The sequence below is a fragment of the Myxine glutinosa genome, chromosome 9, assembly GCF_964187855.1.
Source record: "Myxine glutinosa chromosome 9, kmMyxGlut1.1, whole genome shotgun sequence".
NCBI classification, from domain to species: domain Eukaryota; kingdom Metazoa; phylum Chordata; class Myxini; order Myxiniformes; family Myxinidae; genus Myxine; species Myxine glutinosa.
Genome location: NC_136269.1, coordinates 147,212,181 through 147,231,995, shown reverse-complemented (window position 1 = coordinate 147,231,995; position 19,815 = coordinate 147,212,181). Strand labels below are relative to the sequence as shown.

General features: G+C 48.0%; 1 long non-coding RNA gene across 1 annotated transcript in view; it reads right to left on the bottom strand.

Annotated features, from left to right (window-relative positions):
* The window catches only part of LOC144893578 (uncharacterized), a 154,269-nt gene that overhangs the window by 20,732 nt on the left and 113,722 nt on the right, over positions 1-19,815 (bottom strand). The window lies entirely within an intron of this gene.

Below are 19,815 nucleotides of genomic sequence, written 5' to 3'. Positions count from 1 at the left end.
CCGGACATGCTCACACCACTCGTTCCGTTTGTTGCTCATACATCCCATGCACTTCGTCAATTCCACCACCGTACTCCCTGTTACACACCACACATCTCGCGCCCCCTCTTGCGCACACTCACCGTTCGCACACTTCCTTAACACACCTTGCGCACCGTCTTGCGCACTCTCCCTCGGTACGTACTCCATACCTCTCATGGGGGTGCACTCTTGCATCCACACACTCACGCGCTCTGATGTGCCCTCCCGCACACGCGCCACAACCAACTCAGGTGTGCGTTCTCGCACACTCTCAACCATTCCAAGCGTGCATTCTCGCACCCGCTCCTCCACCAACTCACCCTCCGTGTCACACTCCGTACACTCCGACGTGCATTCTCGCTCGCACTCGGTTTCACACTCGTGCTCCGATGTGCCCTCTCGCACCTGCGCCACAACCAACTCACTCCCTGTGTCACACTCCGTACACTCCGACGTGCATTCTCGCTTGCACTCGGTTTCACACTCGCGCTTTGTAACACGCTCATTCCCCGATGCACACTTTTTTCCCACAAGCGCGCCATTTCCACTCACACCACTCACAGGGGACCCTTCACCAAGCCCGGATGCTTTCTCGATCCCAAGCACGCGAAAATTCTTTTGTAGCCAAACATCCTCCTGCAAAATCTCCCCGCACAATATACAGCACGACTCACCTGGGGGATTCTTCTCCTTCGCTCCAACACCACCTGCAAACTTTCATTGGTGTTATTAAGCACAGCATCGTGATGTGAGCAGGGACTTTGCACATTATCCATTCCTTCCTCCAATTCCCGGGCTACCTCCGTCGTCTTTTCAATTTCAACGATACCCATTATTTATTTGTTCACCTCGACGACCGTTGGCTTTAATAAAATTCCCTCTACCTCAGCGGTCGCCGGCTTCTCCATACCCCGGGTCGCGATGTCTACCCCGGTCCAGTTACCTGTGCCTTGCTCAACTCGCTCGCTCAACTCAACGACTCGCTCAACCAGCGCTTCTCGACCCGCTTTACCTCGTCGCATACCCCTGGGACCTGCGCGCCCAACCTGCGGTCACTGTCCCTCTCCACTTCCCTTACCTCATACGTGGCTTGCCCCCTCGCGAACCACTCATTCATTTATTGGGCTCGGTCATTTCTGCCCTCCAATTTTCCCGTATCACACCTTGTTTCGTCTATCATGGCATCCATTTTTGCATTCATCTGGATTAGCAATAGTTTAATGCTCACCCAGTCTTGCACAGGGGGCCGGCTATCGCCGTCACATACGGGAGGCCGCCATTTTGTGCACCCCCAACCTCGTGCGCGAGGCCGCCATTTTGTGTGTCTGAACCCTCCGCTACCCAATGCGTATTGCGCTCCTCCATTACTCCCAAATCCTCCCCGGGGTCCTGGGTCGATTCTACCCCCCCTTCTAACTCACCCACCGGCATCCGGTCGCCTTGACTATCCATGGCACGATTTTAAATTTGGATGTTTTAATAAAATTTTGGCCACTCGTAATTTTGAGTGCGCTAAGCGCACTTCAGGTCCGAATCCCTCTCCTGACACCAATTGTTGTGGATCTCAACATCTGCCCCTTTTCCCCTTACCAAGGGGGGATTAATCCCCTTGTCTGCGACTGACCGACGTGAGTCCTGAAGCTGCCCAGCTCCCTCCACGAGGCAGGTGAGCAACCTCGTTCGAGACCGCGGACAAGATGTTATTTTGCCGAGCGGATTAGCAGCCCGCGGCTCAAACCATGAGCAATACTAAACCCGATCCTAAACGTTGGCCAAATCGTGCCGCAGGTATTCAATGGGGAATCACAAAGACGATCGAATGTGAAGAAGAAGACGAAGGTAGGAAATAACAGGATTTATTATTATTTACACAAGACTAAAGGAAGAGAGACAAGCATTACGCCTAGGTCCCCCATCGGTGAAGTGATGTGAGTTGACAAAGTTTAAGATGCAGAAAACATGCTATGATATGATATTTCGCTCACAAGGTTCAGACATACATGGAGGTGGCTATATTGGATTTTGACGTGGCCACCCAATTTTCAATAGCGTTCTTCCTTATGCGTAGATACACCCACACACCAGATTAGAAGTTGGTACTTCGCTTATTTTTCAAGATATTCCGCTCACATGGTTCAGACATACATGGCGGCGGCCATCTTGGATTTTGACGTGGCGACCCAATTAGGAAATCAGAGCTGTCTCCCTTGACATATCACATGCCTTCGATACGGTCTGGCACCCAGCTCTGCTCACCAAACTCTCCTCCTATGGTATCCATGGAAATCTCCATGCATGGCTTGTGGACTTCCTCTCTGGTCGTAGTCAACATGTGGCCCTGAATGGATTTCTCTCATCTCCCCTTCCCGTTCAGGCTGGAGTTCCCCAAGGCAGTGTGCTGGGCCCTGTGCTTTTTCTGGTCTTTATCAATGATCTCTCCGACTCTCTGGAAAATCCTCTGTATCTCTTTGCTGATGACTCCACTCTCTGCCGCTCCATTCCTCTTCCCTCAGATCGGCAGTCTGCAGCCTCCTCACTCTCTGAAGACCTGGACAAAATCACAGACTGGTCAAACATGTGGAACATGTCTTTCAATCCTGACAAATCTCACACTCTTACTATGTCTCTCCGAAAAGATCGACTGGACAACCCTCCCATCTACTTTCTCAACAATCCTCTCCAAGAAGTTCTGTCGCTCAAGCTTTTGGGTCTCACCATCTGCCATGATCTTTCTTGGGAAAACCACATTTCCAAGCTGGCCTCCAAAGCCAGTCGCCGACTGGGCATCCTCCGTCGTGCGAAGTCCTTCCTAGGCACACCTGAGCTCCTCACCACATACAAGGCTTTCATCCGCAGCTCAATGGAATACTGTTCTCCCCTATGGGCTGGTGCTCCTGCCTCACACCTGGCTCGGCTTCACGCTGTTGAATCCAAAGCTTTCAGAATCATTGGAATCTCCCGTGATGAAGCTTTCTCTGAGGGCCTTTCACTCACTCACCGCAGGCAGGTAGGTGGTCTTTCTGTCTTCTACCGACTCCTCTCTGGCCTTGCTCCCCCAGCTCTCTCTGTGCTCTGTCCCCCAAATATTCCTACAGGTCGCACAAGATCTGCCAGCCACCCTCTGATGGTTAAACTGCCGAAATCTCGGCTCTCTGCTCACCTTCACTCTTTCATTCCTCTTTTCTCCCGCCTCTGGAACAAACTCCCACACTCACTTCAATCACACTCCTCCCTCCAGGTCTTCAAAACAGCTGTTCACCACCATCTCTTATCTTCCCCCATCCAAAACCTTGATCTTTTCTACCCCCAATAATTCACCCCAGATCCACCTTGTTTGAAATTCCAACTTCTTTCCTGGAAGTCTTGGCAGTGTCCATATGTTTTATACCTCTCCCACCCCCCCCCCCCCTTCCCATGCCTCCCCCCCAAAGCCCTCTCCCTCCCACAGTTCTCTCGATGTCTCCATGTCTCTCGGTCCCTGCTCTCAAATGTTGTGTTTGTGTCCTTCCCCCTCTCTCCCCATCTTGTCTACCGCTCCCGATGTTATTTGTTTTGTGTGTCTGTTTGTCTTTCTGTGTGATTAATGTTCGCTCTTTCACGAGCCTCGATCATGTATACAACAAAAAAAAAAAAAAAAAAAAAAAAAAAAAAACCGAGTCTAAAACTATGTTAGCGACTGTGAAAAATGAAATGATATATCGAATTTGATTTGAAATAAAACTGGGAGAGAGAGCAAGACACCACGGGCCTACAAAACAGGCCTCAAAGCTATGCGAGTTAATAAAATGGTGGATATTTTTTGTTTATAATTATATGAAGCCACTCCCAGAATGGGTGGAGCTATGGGTGGAGATACTCTGCAAACCGAGTAAGCCACACCCCGGACAGACAGACAGAATCATCTACGGCTATTATAATATATATATATATATATATATATATATATATATATATATATATATATATATATATATATATATATATATATATATATACAGTGAAACCTTGACTTACGAGTGCACCAACTTACGAGTTTTCCGAGATACGAGCCGTCGCTCGGGCGGTTTTTTGCTTTGAGATGCGAGCCGAGATCTGAGTTACGAGCTTACGCCACCCGCCACCAGGTGGGTTCCGGTCACGTGGTTATCTTGCCGCGCAAGCATCTCTGCCGTATATCGCTGCTGCTTTGTTTTCGCATGTTGGTTATTTTGGAAAATTTCTTCGTTTTAACCATGGGTCCTAAGAAATTGAGTGACAAGGGCAGTGCTGAGAAGAAGAAGAGGATGATGTGCTTGGATATAAAACACGCAATCGTCGAAAAACATGAGCGAGGTGTGCGTGTTGTCGACTTGGCGAGGCAGTACGATCGTAGTACTTCTACGATATGTACGATTTTGAAGCAGAAGGAGTCGATAAAGGCTATAACGCCAGCCAAGGGCGTTAAGATTATTTCAAAGCTCCGGACCTCTATCCATGAAGAGATGGAGAATTTTCGAAACATTTTGAAAGGGAGGAAGAAACAAACCTCGTTGGACAGGTTTTTATTGAAACGCCCTGCAAGTGAAAGCGAGGAAAGTGTGGCGAAAAGGGCAAAAGTTATCTCCTCCACCTCCGCCAGCATCTTCGTCTGGTCTTCAAGGTAAATACACTGTAGCGCGATGCTGCGCGCGCTAATGCTTACGCAAGGAGCAAGCGGACAACGCAGTTCATACAAGTCTTTATTCAAACTGCAGCACTAAGCTGCTCAAGGCTGCGCGCCCCGTCTATATCCTGAGGCCACGCCTCTCTCCCCGGCGTGGCCCACCCCCACTTGGTGTGCGGGGTGATGTCACCACGTCAGTGCTTTCGTGTCCGCCACAACACTTAATAAAACCAGTTTATTTCTTTACATTGAAGGAGTCTGGACTCCAGCAGAATACGGCTAAAAGGACGGCAAGGCACAAACTCGTCCGAGAAGATGTTTATTCGTAAAACCAACTCGGGAACACTAAAAAGCCCGTTTATCGGGCTGCCTTATAAAGCAAAACCAAAAACCCAAACCGAAACCGAAAGCCACGCCTCTCAAGCGAGGCGTGCTTCGGTGGTCACGTGATCCACAGGTGTAGCTCATTATACCCGCACGCGCGGGACGCTTTGGCGGTCACGTGACCAGCCACTCTGGCGCCGGGGATCCCCGCCGGTGACGTCACCGGCTGGAGCAAGGAGATTCTGATGCCGGTCTTGCTTGGGGGACCCATGGGTCGCTACAACATTCTCTTTTATTATGAACAGTATATACGAGGTCGTGCTTGTTTATACATTATTTGTTATTTATAAAGTACATTTTTCTTCTTTAAAAACACGTAACAAAAAAAATTGGTGTGGTTTTTTGGGGGCTGGAACGGATTAATAGCATTTCAATGCCTTTTAATGGGGAAATTTAATTTGAGAAACGAGCAAATTGAGTTATGAGCTCAGTCACAGAACGAATTAAACTCGTAAGTCAAGGTTTCACTGTGTGTGTGTGTGTATATATATATATAGATATATATATATATATATACATATATCTATACATATACTATACACGATATCTATACATATATATATATCTGTGCAATGTCTGTGTTGTGTTGTGTTGTGTTGTCTTGTCACTGTACTTTCTCAACCTTTTGTGAAATCGTACCAAACTTCTGGTATGCACATATCTCTCCCGTCGGTATGTCCTAAGCGTATTTTGTTTGAAAAAATTTCCAAATTTTTTTTTCTGGGGGGGAATTCTTTTTTTTCAACTTCAGTTTTCAACTCCAATTGTTTATAAAATGTGATATCACGTATATTACAAATAAATGTGCAAAATAATTGTTTGAATTATGATTTGTTTAAACCATGTTTAAACCGATCGTTTAAACCATGTTTAAACCATGACATTATTTAAACCATGGGCTTTTCAACCAACATCGGATTACCAGAAACTCGACCCCGGCCAAATCATTTCCGATAATGAAAGAGATTCCCTCTACAGGAAGAGTGGCTTGTAACCCCACAGTGACCGGTCCTGACACCAAATCAGACTCTAAATGGATGACATGAAGAGGAGCTTTAACATAGCCACCAACCCCCTGTAAAAGAACACTAACACCAGTTGCCGTCTTCTCTGATAATGGCAAAATGCCCTCAAGCATCACAGATTGATGTGCTCCTGTGTCCCTCAATACCCTAACAGGTCTCTGGTTAGTTAAGTCCCCATCCAGTGACACAACCCCCTCGGAAATAAAAGGTTTGTCACCCTCTTCGACAAGGTCGTTCTGTGATGCCGTAACTTTGGCATGGGAACCTTCACAAGGCACTGTCCTCCAAGGACGATTTCTCGCATTGGCCAATGCATTCGGAGTTGCACTAGTTTGACTCCGCTCCTGATTTTTCCTTTTCAGGGCGTAACATTGGGACATCAAATGCCCAGGTTTCTTGCAAAAAGTGCAAGTAGGCCCGGAGGAAAAACTCGTGGTCTGCCTCGGGCCCCCCGGAAGATAAGTATGTCTTGGAACTGCAGTCTTCTGATCCCTAAAAGTCGCGGTATCAGATTTGTCCCCATAGTCCTCTCTAGGCCGCATCCATGAAAATTTGTTCTCCGAACCTGATTTGCCATAACTCCCCTGGCTAACTCTAGGTGGGAAGTTAGGTTTGTGGAACCCCATCCTGTGTGTCAAGGCATAGTCATCTGCCACTGTTGCTGCCTCATACAACTCCGGTACTTTTTTTTTATCTAGATACTACTTTAATGTCCACGTGGACACACTGTTTGAATTCCTCCACCAAGATCAATTGTCGCAAAAGGTTGAAGTCTTTCCCAATCTCCTTCGAGTCACACCACCTATCAAACATAGTTTCCTTCATTCTGGCAAACACCACATGGGTCTCACTCTCCCTCTTCCTGGCATTCCTGAATTTTTGTCAGTAAGCTTCAGGGACCAATTCATAGGCTTTGAGAATGGCTTTTTTCACTATCTCATAATCTGCACATTGGTCAATCGGTAAAGCCGAATAGATATCTTGAGCTTTACCCACCAGAACACTTTGCACTAACATAGTCCAGGACCCCACAGGCCATTTTAAGATTTGAGCCACCTTCTCAAAGTGTAAAAAAAAAACTTGGCTACAACCTTTTCATTGAAGGGTGGAACCAGCCTCACATGCCTACCAACATCCCAAGAGTTCTGACTGGTTGTCGAACTAGCCGGCATGGATAATACTTCTCTCCATTCCCCCAGTAATTCCAGCTCCTTGAGTTTAAGTTCCTTCTGATACTCCATGTCCTATTCCTTTAACTCCCTTTCGGCTCTCCTTTCCTGTGCTCTTCTCTCCTCGAGTTCCTTTTCAGCTCTCCTTTCCTCTGCTCTTCTTTCCTCGGCTTTCCATTCCAACTCTTTTAACCTTTCCTGGCTCTGCAGTTGCATCTCCATTTTCCAGAGCTCCACATTTCCTTTTTCCTCTGGTAACCAATCCAAGGCTACCTCTTCCCATGTTCCTTGTCCCACTAGAGACTCTACCACCAATGTCTGAATCTCTGCTTTCTTCATACTAACTCGGACCTCCAAGTTTAAATATTTGGCCAATATCATGAGTCCCGATCTTTTTAACGCCTGGAACTGTGCCTCATTAGGGGACGCCGCAAACATTTCTGCATCAAACACCATGGTGACTATCAGTTATCACCTTTTAACCTTCACACAAAAAATTTCAATTTTTTTAGAAAAATTTGGGAATGTTAGAAAATTCCAAAATTTGGGAATTTGGGGAATGTTAGGGAATTCTATCCTGGACGAGCCCCCAATTTCTGTTACGTGCTCCTCCCCAAACCGCAGTCACGGTTTACCTCCGAGCCCCGAAAGGAGTCACGGCAGAAAGATGTGTTATTCTGTGTCAAAGACCAATGGTGAAACCACACCAATTGTTACCAAAAAAGAAGTATTGTATTAAGGTCACACAAGAATAACAGCACAAAAACAATATTAATCAATTATACAACCAATGTTATATCATTCCTATGATGGTACCATCAGTTTCGTACAATATAACTCACTGTGCTCCGAGTGAACGAAAAGACCATTCCCAAATTCTCTGTCCCAGCATCAAACCAAAGTCGATCCACGCTCCGGTGATCGTAAGAACGATGTCGTGTCGACACCAGAATCCCGTTCGGCTTGCAGTCACACTACCAAAGATGCGCAAAGGTGCCCTCAAGAGGCGACTGGGAAATCACACCTTCGGGTATGAACGTTCAACGGCTCCCAAACAGCGAACCACAAATTTCCACTCGAAATCCACATTACACACGCAAACCAGGTTAACGACTGCATGCGGTGAAATGGTTGGAGCGAGGTGAAAAGCCTGGAGCGATGCGAAATCAGGAGCGAGGCAAAATGGCCGACGGGCCCATACTGAAGGCGTACCTGCACTCCAACAACGATTCTCTTCGGAATCAACCGCAAAACATGTCACGCAGGTTTATCTGTCACAGCGATAACTACTCTGTCACAGGAATCCGTTTCCCAGGAAACCCAAAGTTTGCTCATGACCCCTGTTTGCCAGCGTTTGCTCAAGACCTCATAGCAACTCGGCTTCTTCTCGACCTCACTTGCTCCGCTTCTTCTTCCTCCTCTTCTTCATCCGGTTTTCTCTCGATGCGGTTTCCGGTTTCTTTTAAAACATTAATTTTTTACCTTTTGCAAACAGTTATCTCCATTTCACTGAAACGATAACAATAACAGTACATGGAACCAAAAATGCTTACAGTGGATGAAAACCACGACGGAAGTGACGAATCCGTAACAATATATTGTTGTGGATATGAGAATGGTGTTTTTTTATTGTGTTTTTTATTGTATAGTACATTGTAAAAATATCGCCCTCCTTCCTCCATTTGTTGTTGTATAAAGGTCAACGGTCGTGCCCGTAGTTATTTCACAAGCACCCACGTAGCCAATAATAGATTTCCTCCTTGTTGACAGTTATTTCCTTATTCTGTGTAGTAGGGTAGGCCTTGTCTTCCATTAATTTGACACTCCATTGCACTGCATTAAATAAGGTAGATCCCTCCGACATGGCATCTTCAAAGTGCCAGGTTTGCCAGGTTTGCTGCAATTGCCAACTGCATTTGGGCGGTTTTCTTCATTCACCATTGCTGCCCTTTGGCTGGGGCTGGCTCGAATCGCCCCAAAACCACCATTAGCCACGAGGTAAGGTCGGGGAAGAAAGGCGTGTCTCCACCTCGTCATAGAGGGGAGTGAACCAGCCCTTGCCGACCAACCCAGAACGAGGGGTTGGCTTTAGAGGGCGGAGAGAGAACGTTTGGGGGAGGTTCGCAAAAGGGTCAAGGGTGGGGCTTATATAACCCGCGGGAGACGCCCCCAGGAGAGTGGAGGAGGGAGGAGATCAGATCACAGACAAGCCAAAAGAGAGTCCTGCGAGTTTGTGAGAGAGGGAGAGAGAACCCGTCATGCCAGACCCCCCACCAGCAGCGTTGGCTCCACCAGGCAGCTTCGACCCGTTACCCCGCGCACACCACAGGATCGGTGGCATCGGCGGCCATCGAGGTCCAGCCCGACGTCCCGTGCGGGATCAAGCTCCAGCCAGCTCCGTGCCTTCCTCCCCTTCTCTGCCGTCCCAAACCATTCCAGTCCTGTCATTCCTGCCTGCAAATTCCCCATTCGTGTGAGTCCGTCTTTTGTTTGTTCTGTCCAGGGTATAAGTTAAGCCTGTTTAGATAAGCTAGCAATTTTCACTGTGTCTCCTTGATTTCTTCTGTAAATTATTTTATTATCCTTCCTTCTCCTTGGTTACTTTTGGTTGTAAATAGCAAATAAATAATATTCGTATTCCCTACTTCTGTCTTCCTCTCCTTCACATCCGTGTCGCCTTTGTCTTTTCCCTCATTGAATATCTGTGGCACGATTTGGCCAACATTTCAGGATCGGGTCTAGTCATTGTAAAAACGGTTCGGGCCACGGCGCCATCCACTCGGCAAATTAACATCTTATCCGCGGTCCGTAACAATTGGTGTCTGGGAGTGAGATTCGGGTCCCGAACCAAATTTTTTATAACATAAAAAAAAAATTGGGTCAAAATTTGGAGCGGCCAAAATTTTGTTATAACATCCCAAATTGAAAATCGTGCCATGGATAGTCAAGGCGGCGGGATGCCGGTGGGGGAACAAGAAGAGGGGTTAGGGGTAACCCAGGACCAGAGGGAGGAAATGGAGGAGAGCAATGGTGAGGTGGTTGAGGAGGTGTCAGGTGCACAAAATGGTGCCCTCGCGCACGTGGTTACAGCGGCACCAAATTTAGCGGCGCCCGTGACCGTAGCAGCGCCGCAAATGGACTGGGGCCTATTCATGCTGCAAATGCGGGCCCTCATGGAAGAGAACAGGGGGCTGGGAGACCAAATTGGGGCAATGAGGGACGAAGCGAGGAGTACTGGTGAGCAATTAAGAGACGGGTTAAACAATATGGGAAATAAATTTGAGGGTTTAGACAATAAATTTGAGGGTTTAGACAATAAAATTGAGGGGTTAGACAACGGGATAAAAGAGGTAAAGAATGGGTTAACGGGGCTAGAAGATAGGATGGAAGGCAAATTGCGGGAGATAGGGGAGCAATCCGCCCGGGAAATCAAACGGATGGGGAACCAGATAGAGGAGGTGAAAATCGGGTTAGAAGGTAAATTGGATGCTCAGAGGGATGAATTAGAACAAATGAGGGCGGCATCTACTAAAGAGATGGGAGAAATGGGAGAGGGGATCAGACGAGGTGTAAGCGAGGAGGTCTCAGGGGTACGCGAGGAGGTAAAGCGAGGTGAGAAGCGTATGGAGAAAGAGGTGAGAAATGGGACAGCAAAGTTACAAGGGGGCATAGAGGACCTGACGCAGGAGGTGGAACAGCTGACGGTGGGACAGACGGAGATAGTGGAGCAGGTACAAAAGAACACTGCGGTACTAGGAGGGTTAAAGGCGACACAAAAAGAACAAAAAAATGACTTGATAGCGACGAAGAGGGAATGTCAGATGGTACGTGAGGGACTGACAAGGAGGTTGGACGAGGTGACGGAGGCAATGGAGACGAAGGACCGGGAGGTGAGGACGCACATAGAAACGGTCAAGGTAGCCTTAGAGGACGAAATTGAGGAGACGCACCGGGAAATAAAAGAGGTGAAGCAAAAGTTAGAGGAAGTGGAAGAGGGGGTGAGTGAAATTAAGAAGAGACGGAGGGAAACTAAGAGAGAAATACAGGAGGAGGTGATGGAATATGTGCAAGGTCGGTGCTCAAATCATGATTGTGTGCTTGCTAACCAAATAAAGAGTTTGCAGGTGGCGGAGGAGGTGCAGAGACGAGGTGCCGAGGTGAGTGGCGATATACGCGGAAATGTATATGGTGTGAGGGGAGCTTCAGTCGGCTTGGGGGTTGGTTTGGACCCGGGTGTTCATGAGAGGCCGCTGGTGAAGTGTGTGACAGGTACGGTGTGCGAAAGAGGTGTGCGAGAATATCCGACTATGGGGTGTGTGAGGAAAAAGTGCGCGCCGAGGAGTGAGTGTGCTGTCGAGAGTGAGTTGGTCGTAGCGCGTGTGCGGGGGGGGCACATGGAAGCGCAGGATGGGGAGTGTTACAAGAGATGTGACGGAAGCATGCACACCTGTGGTGAGTGTTACGGAGGGTGTAACGGGAGAGTGTGCGCAAGAGGATGCGCGAGAAAGGTGTGTAACGGACGGGTGCATGAGGAAAGAGGGCGCTGTCAAAAGTAAGGGTGAATGCGCGACCGAGTGTGGTGGTGAAAGTAGTAAGAGTGACACGGAGCGTGAGTTGGTTGTGGCAGGTGAGAGAGGATGTACACCTGGAATGGAAGGATGCACACCTGGAATGGTAGAGTGCGTATGGGAATGCACGCTGGAGTTGGTAGTGAGGCACGTGGTTGGGTGTGCAAGTGAGAGCACACCTGTGGTTGTCACAGAGGAGGTGACCGAGGAGGGGGCATGAAGAGGTGTGTTGGTGAGGTGTGCGAACGACGAGTGTGTGCAAAGGTGTGTGGTGGTCAGGTGTGTGACAAAGTCTGTAAGCGGAATGAGTGTACCTCGGTGTGTAAGAGAAGGTGCAATGACGAGGAGCATGGGAACGGCTGGATGTATCAGCAAGGAACGGGCTGCGGGGTGTGAGCATGCAAGTGGAGCATCGACGCTAACCGGGTTAGCGGTTAGAACGACGTTTAGCCGAAGCGGGCCCTCGGGGCGTGCCGGGCAGCTTTGCGTGCCACGGGGATTGTGACCGCGGCGGTTTTGAAAGAACCGCCGTGCAGGATTCATGCCGGGCCGCGCTCTGACCGGCCGCGTCCGTGCTCCGCTATGCGGAGCGGGCGGCCCGGTAGGAAGGGTCGTCATGGCGACCCCTTTTTGTTGCGGCGTTCCGGCAGGGCGAGATCGGGCCATTGGACGGCTCTGTGCCGAGATGGTGCGTGGGATCTCGGCCCGGGTAAGCCCCCTTCCCTGCACCGAGTGCCGGACGGATCCAGCCGCCAGCACCAAGCAACCCGCGTTCATTGCTCGGCTTTACGAAGCCGAGCTTTAGAAATGAATTGGCGCACCGAGAGGCTCAAGTGAGTAGACGTGTGATGAGGATAGTGTTTTGGACCCGAAATTGAAAAGCAAAATTTGATGATTGCAAAGGATTGGCAGAGTGATGATTGGCAGATGATTGGTAGAGTGATTGGCAAATTTTTAATTAGCTGGAATTTGGTGTGCAAAATTGGTAGTGGAAGATGCCCGATGTGGTGGGATGGCAACTCTGCCATCTCTCACAACGGGGGCAAAGGAGCACTAGTCTTATGGGGTTTGGCAGTGAAAACTAGCCCGGGAGGGTTAGGATATCGTGTGTAGGGACCTAGAGATGACCTTAGGTAACGTTAAGGTTAGGTAGTGACAATGATACCTGTAGTGGGGACGCAGGTAGATTAGTTTGGATTATAATGACAAGGGAGCGCAATAAAGTAAGGGACGACTGGGAAGCGCGAGTTTCAGAGGGGAGTAGTTAGTTCAGATGATGCCGTGTATGTGTGTAAAAATGTATTGTGAATTGTATTGAGGATCGAAAGTTTATTGAGCAGGGTATGAGTAAATGATTGTGATTGTGAGTTGTATTGTGATTGCACAGGTGTGCAACTGAACAGGTGTATGGAGCAGTGTATGAGGGAGTGATGGTGATGTGTGTTGTGTTGACCCAAATGGTCCAGGAAGGAAGGAGGGTGCAGGTGGCACCAGGTGTGATTGCACAGGTGTGCAACTACAGGAGGTATGGAGAATGGTTGTGTGGAATACATGGAGTGTGGAATATATGGAGTATGGAATGGATGGTCGTGGAGTGAGTATGGTGGAAACTGTGGAGTGGAGTGGATGGTGCGAAGGTGTGAATGGGGGAAGAATGGACCCCCATCACGAATACCCGGGGAGGGTAGTGTAAGTGTTAGGTAGAGGGTATAGGTAAATTGTGGTTGGATATTGGCATCTGTGGTGCGTGTGGAAGAATGGAGTTTGGATGGGTGCATTAGTGTTGTGGAAATGGCTGGGCGTGTGGCCTGTTAGTGTATGTAGTTGATTGGGCACTCCACCACTGTGAGGATGTCGGCCAGGTGAGGCCGCAGGTGGGCTCTGGGAGCCGGTAGAGTTGTTGTGGATGGGGCCCGAGGATCCGGAGGATGGACCCGGGTAGCCCAGTGCCAGAGGGCACCGAGGGGTGACAGAGCCAGGAGGGGCCTTCCCCAGTTAGATAGGTTAGGGTGAGGAGCTAGGTAAGCTCGGGTGGCAACTACAGTGGTGGAGGTGTGCAGGTGGGTAGACCTGCTGGGAGAGCTACATGTCTCAGCCCAGAAATTGTGCAAGGGCACCGGGAGATGAATCGGGGGAATGAGACCCCAAATTGAGAAGCACCACAGTTTGGTCAATGGGAATTTGGTTTTTAAAACCGCATAGAGTGTAAGATGGCCAATGGTTTGGCAGGGAAAGACCCCGGGTAGTGTAAAGTGTGTTAATGTCATTTAGAAGGTAGTTAGGATTAAGAATCTCCTCGCACCATCTACATCCACTCACCTGGGATGACGTACCTCCACACCATGCCAGGTTGTTTTTATTATTTTTATTGTGCAAATGTTTGGAATGTGAGACGCATCATGACGTGGGTGTGACATTGTGCTGATGTTCCATCTCTCCCTCCTTATGAGGATTGATGATGAATTGGTGATGGCAAATTTTGGTTAGAGGGATTGTGGAGACGAATTTGGTATAGGGGAAATATGGGGAAGATGTGACAGTAGTGACGAATTTGTAATGTGTAGATTGTTGTAAATATGGGGTAAGGGCAAGGGTGGAGTAGGTGACAGGGGGGGTGACGTACGGTAGGGACGAGCTTTTCTCCGCTCCGTCTCCATATGCACCTCACCTTCCATTGCCTTGTTTGATGTGTACCCTTGAGACCTTACCCCTCGCTCATATGTCTTTTCCCCCCTTGCCTCCCACATGAGGACTGTGCGCCACTGGGCGCCGAGGGGAGCGTGTGTGAGTCCTCCATTGGGCGCCCGAAACTCTCGCAACCACAGCTGTCTGCATCGATGCACCACCTTATGGACCACATGTCTGTGGCTGAGCACCACTTGTGGACCCCATGGGTTGGGGCATGGCCCCTCTGCTGGAACCGGCCATGAAGGCCCGAGATCTTGCTGGCGGACCTTGGCCACAGGGCACCTATGCCCCACAGGTGAACCACACTAGTCGGCCCTGTGGGCGCTAAATAAATAACAATGGACACATTGGGTGCATTTTATTTTAATCCAAATAGGCCGCCAGCAAAGAAGATGACAACATCAGGAAGAGAGCAATAGCCAGCAGAGGGGGCCGAAGAGCAAGACCAGCACCAGGGTTTGGTGTTTTTATTTTTATTGAACTGTGGTGACTGTGCACCGATTGGTGCTTGAGGGTGTATTGGTGCGTTGTGGGTGCTTTCATGGTGCATCGATGCAGGGCAGACTGTCTTCCCCCCCCCAAAGAACGATCACAGGTCCTGGGTTGCATTTTGTAAATAAAGTAGAGTCATTGTAAATAATGCGCCCCCACCGTAAATGTATAGTTTGAAGACAATTCCGCAATTCGGTTAGCTGTGGGCGTGAGTCTGTTAGGTAGGGTGCAATGGAGCAGCGGCACATATTTATTTATGTTTTAAAACTGTCACACTCAGGGTCACGTTAAATGTAGAGGGAACTACACCTACGTGCCACATTAAAAGTAAAGGTAAGAGGCCCGGGACATGCCTAAGAGGAGGAGGGTGCAGTGTTGTGGAAATGAGAATGGTGTTTTTTTATTGTGTTTTTTATTGTATAGTACATTGTAAAAATATCGCCCTCCTTCCTCCATTTGTTGTTGTTGTATAAAGGTCAAAGGTCGTGCCCGTAGTTATTTCACAAGCACCCACGTAGCCAATAATAGATTTCCTCCTTGTTGACAGTTATTTCCTTATTCTGTGTAGTAGGGTAAGGCCTTGTCTTCCATTAATTTGACACTCCATTGCACTGCATTAAATAAGATAGATCCCTCCGACATGGCATCTTCAAAGTGCCAGGTTTGCCAGGTTTGCTGCAATTGCCAACTGCATTTGGGCGGTTTTCTTCATTCACCATTGCTGCCCTTTGGCTGGGGCTGGCTCGAATCGTCCCAAAACCACCATTAGCCACGAGGTAAGGTCGGGGAAGAAAGGCGTGTCTCCACCTCGTCATAGAGGGGAGGAGTGAACCAGCCCTTGCCGACCAACCCAGAACGAGGGGTTGGCTTTAGAGGGCGGAGAGAGAACGTTTGGGGGAGGTTCGCAAAAGGGTCGAGGGTGGGGCTTATATAACCCGCAGGAGACGCCCCCAGGAGAGTGGAGGAGGGAGGAGATCAGATCACAGACAAGCCAAAAGAGAGTCCTGCGAGTTTGTGAGAGAGGGAGAGAGAACCCGTCACGCCAGACCCCCCACCAGCAGCGTTGGCTCCACCAGGCAGCTCCGACCCGTTACCCTGCGCACACCACAGGATCGGTGGCATCGGCGGCCATCGAGGTCCAGCCCGACGTCCCGTGTGGGATCAAGCTCCAGCCAGCTCCGTGCCTTCCTCCCCTTCTCTGCCGTCCCAAACCATTCCAGTCCTGTCATTCCTGCCTGCAAATTCCCCATTCGTGTGAGTCCGTCTTTCGTTTGTTCTGTCCAGGGTATAAGTTAAGCCTGTTTAGATAAGCTAGCAATTTTCAGTGTCTCCTTGATTTCTTCTGTAAATTATTTTATTATCCTTCCTTCTCCTTGGTTACTTTTGGTTGTAAATAGCAAATAAATTATATTCGTATTCCCTACTTCTGTCTTCCTCTTCTTCACATCCATGTCACCTTTGTCTTTTCCCTCATTGAATATCTGTGGCACGATTTGGCCAACATTTCAGGATCGGGTCTAGTCATTGTAAAAACGGTTCGGGCCGCGGCGCCATCCGCTCGGCAAATTAACATCTTATCCGCGGTCCGTAACAATATATACAGTATACATACATACATACATATATATATATATATATATATAAATATATATATATATATATAGTCATCCCTCGTTTATCGCGGGGTTTACGTTCCAGAACCCCCCGTGATAGGTGAAAATCCGCGAAGTAGAAACCATATATTAATTCTATTATTTTTATATATTTTAAGCCTTTAAAAACCCTCCCCATACTCTTATAAACCTTTCCCACGCTCTTATAAACCCTTTCTACACTCTTAAACACACTTTTGAGACCCATTATTACGTATTAGAAAAATATTTGTTCGTGTATATATAGCTGTACAGTATATTTGAAAATACTGTAATAGATACTGGGTAAGTATATCAATAATAGTTTTTACTGTACTGCACAGCAAAGAAGAGCATTACAGCTCTTCTGAAGGCGCCACTTCAGCAGGCGCCTCGTCAGGTGGTGCAGTATCTTCGTCGTCGCCCGGAACTTCTTTTCATGCTGAAGACGTAGGCGTGTCTTCTTTCTTTTTTCGGGTGAGGAACATAGTGATGGGCAGTTGCTGGCGCTGCCTTTTCTTCTGGGCGAGGAGGTTTTTATAGACTTCAATGCCTCCGTCGATTACATTTCTGAACTTCAACGAACGAATCATCTGGGGGTCCCATTCTTCAGCCCTTTCCTTAAGTTATTTTGCCATTCTCACTAGGGTTGCGAGGCGTTCCAGTGATAGGCCTTCTTCTTCTTCATCCACTGGACCCTCTTCTTCCTCTTTTTCTTCCTCACTTGCTGACTTCGTCATCTCCGCCAGGTCTTCGCCCGTTAACGGATCTGAGTGGGTCTCGAGCAGATCCTCAACATCATCGGGAGTCATATCGTTAAAGCCATCTCCTCCTAGTAATTTTGCCAGCTTCACTGCCTTATCTACTGCAGAGTGGTGGACTTCGTCAGGAGAGAAACCCTTGTAGTGGGGCTGCTTAACTGATGAATTGTGCCTTTTCCCTTAAAAGCATGAAACTTGGCACATGGCTAGAATACCCCAAAAGAAAGATTTTTAGTCCAGGGGGCATCTCCAATTTCACCCCATATGGCGGCCATCTTGAAATTCAATATGGCCGTCATACAAGACCTGTTTTGATGAATATCTCCATAATTAGAACAGCTATCTAAATGGTTGCAGTGCCTACACCTACATTTTTAGGGTCTAGGAATCCAATGGTAACATAAAATATTAAGCAGTCATATGAAAATATTAATTTTGCATAGTATCATGCATACTGGGAATGCATATAAATACTCTTAACAGGTTGGCATTCTTCAGTGATTAAAAGTGTCTATGACATCGCAGACTGTAACTGTGCCATCTTGTGGTTTTCTAGTCTTTGCTGCATTCTCCATCACATGCGCAGAGAGAAGTACAGGGAAGTGCAGCTTTCTTACACCGGCAACGACCAGTACATCCTTTTTTGCACCCACACTTAACAAGTTCATTGCAGATCTTTGCAGCCTCTGGAAGTGTTGTCCATATTGGTTTGAACTGGCCAGCAGACGTTTTTTGCCAACCCCATTCAGTGGGGCTTGGTAGATCAGGCTTAGCATGCAATGCTTGTCCCCAGCATAGTGCGCCTTGGTATACTGCCCGCTTTACGTGCTGCACAAGGGCATCATGTGTTGGTGGAATTGATTCCACAGGTCTGCCCTTCTTTGCAAACAGTTTCTTTCGTACAATGTTAATGTCAGTAGCAGTACTTGTGCGATCATACAACAGAATAACAAATCTCTCAATGACGTTCATGCAGGTTTCAGTTATCTCTGTGCTCTGGTGGCAAATTTCTGCTAGTACCTCTGTGAGCTCAGGGAATGATTCCCACACATTCCATGCAGTTACCTTTCCACGCCCATTAAACGCTGAAGAAGTGTCACACCCTGTTAGTGCATGAAACATGGGGAGGGCTTTAGATTTCTCAGGGCCAAGAGCTGTGGCTATATCATGTGCAGAGATAAATCGCATGTTCTTGCCTGTCCCATATTGTAACCATATCATCACTGAAAGCTTCTGGGATGCTGTAACTGCAAGCACGACAACATCTGTCTCCACAGTTTGTATGAGGACCTTACTATGCCCTCTCTGTGTTGCATCAGCAGCATGTAGGAACAGAAAATGTAGGTATAGGCACTTCAACCATTTTGATATCTGTTCTAATTATGGAGATATTCATCAAAATAGGTCTTGTATGACAGCCATCTTGGATTTCAAGATGGCCGCCATATGGGGTGAAATTGGGGATGCCTCCTGGACTAAAAATCTTTCTTTTGGGGTATTCTAGCCATGTGCCAAGTTTCATGCTTTTAAGGGAAAAGGCACAATCGATCCGAATTTTTTAGCTAAGCCGCCCAGCTATTGTACACGTAATCGTGGACTACTTCTGGCCACAATTTTTTCCAGCAGGCATTCAAAGTTTCTGTCTTCATCTCCTTTATGGCCATCTGAATATTTTGCAGACACGTTGCAATGGTGTACTGTACTCACGCCAGTACGCCTTCAGCGAGAAGTTTTCGTCCGAGTCCATAGCCTCGACCAGGTGCTGCAGGGTGTTTCGCGTATAAAGTGCCTTAAATGCGCGAATGACGCCTTGATCCATGGGTGGTATCAGCGATGTGGTGTTTGGCGGTAAGAACTCTATTTGTACGCCATCATACGACAGGTCGAGCGCATGACCTCCTGCATTATCCATGAGCAACAGCACTTTGAACTCGAGTCCTTTTTCTGTGAGATAAAGCTTGACCTCGGGAATGAAGCACTGGTGGAACCAATCCGATGTGAGGAGTTTCGTAATCCAGGACTTCTGGTTGTGCATCCAATACACTGGCAGCAGGTTCTTATTTTTGTTTTTGGGACCCTTGGGTTTTTGGACTTATAAATAAGACCAGGCTTTATCATAAAGCCTGCAGCATTCCCACACATTACTAAAGTCACCCGATCTTTGTGGGCCTTAAATCCAGGGGCTCTGGCTTCCTCGATCATGATGAAAGTGTGAGACGGCATCCGTTTCCAAAATAAGGCTGTCTCATCCATATTAAAAACTTGTTCAGGCTTATAACCCCCCTTCCTCGATGATCGTCCTGAACGTCTCGTTCACGTACCCCTCGGCGGCGGCTTTATCAGCAGAAGCAGCTTCTCCATGCAGGACCACGCTCTTTAGCTTAAATCGTTTTTGAAATTTTTCAAACCAGCCCTTGCTGGCATTGAATTTGGT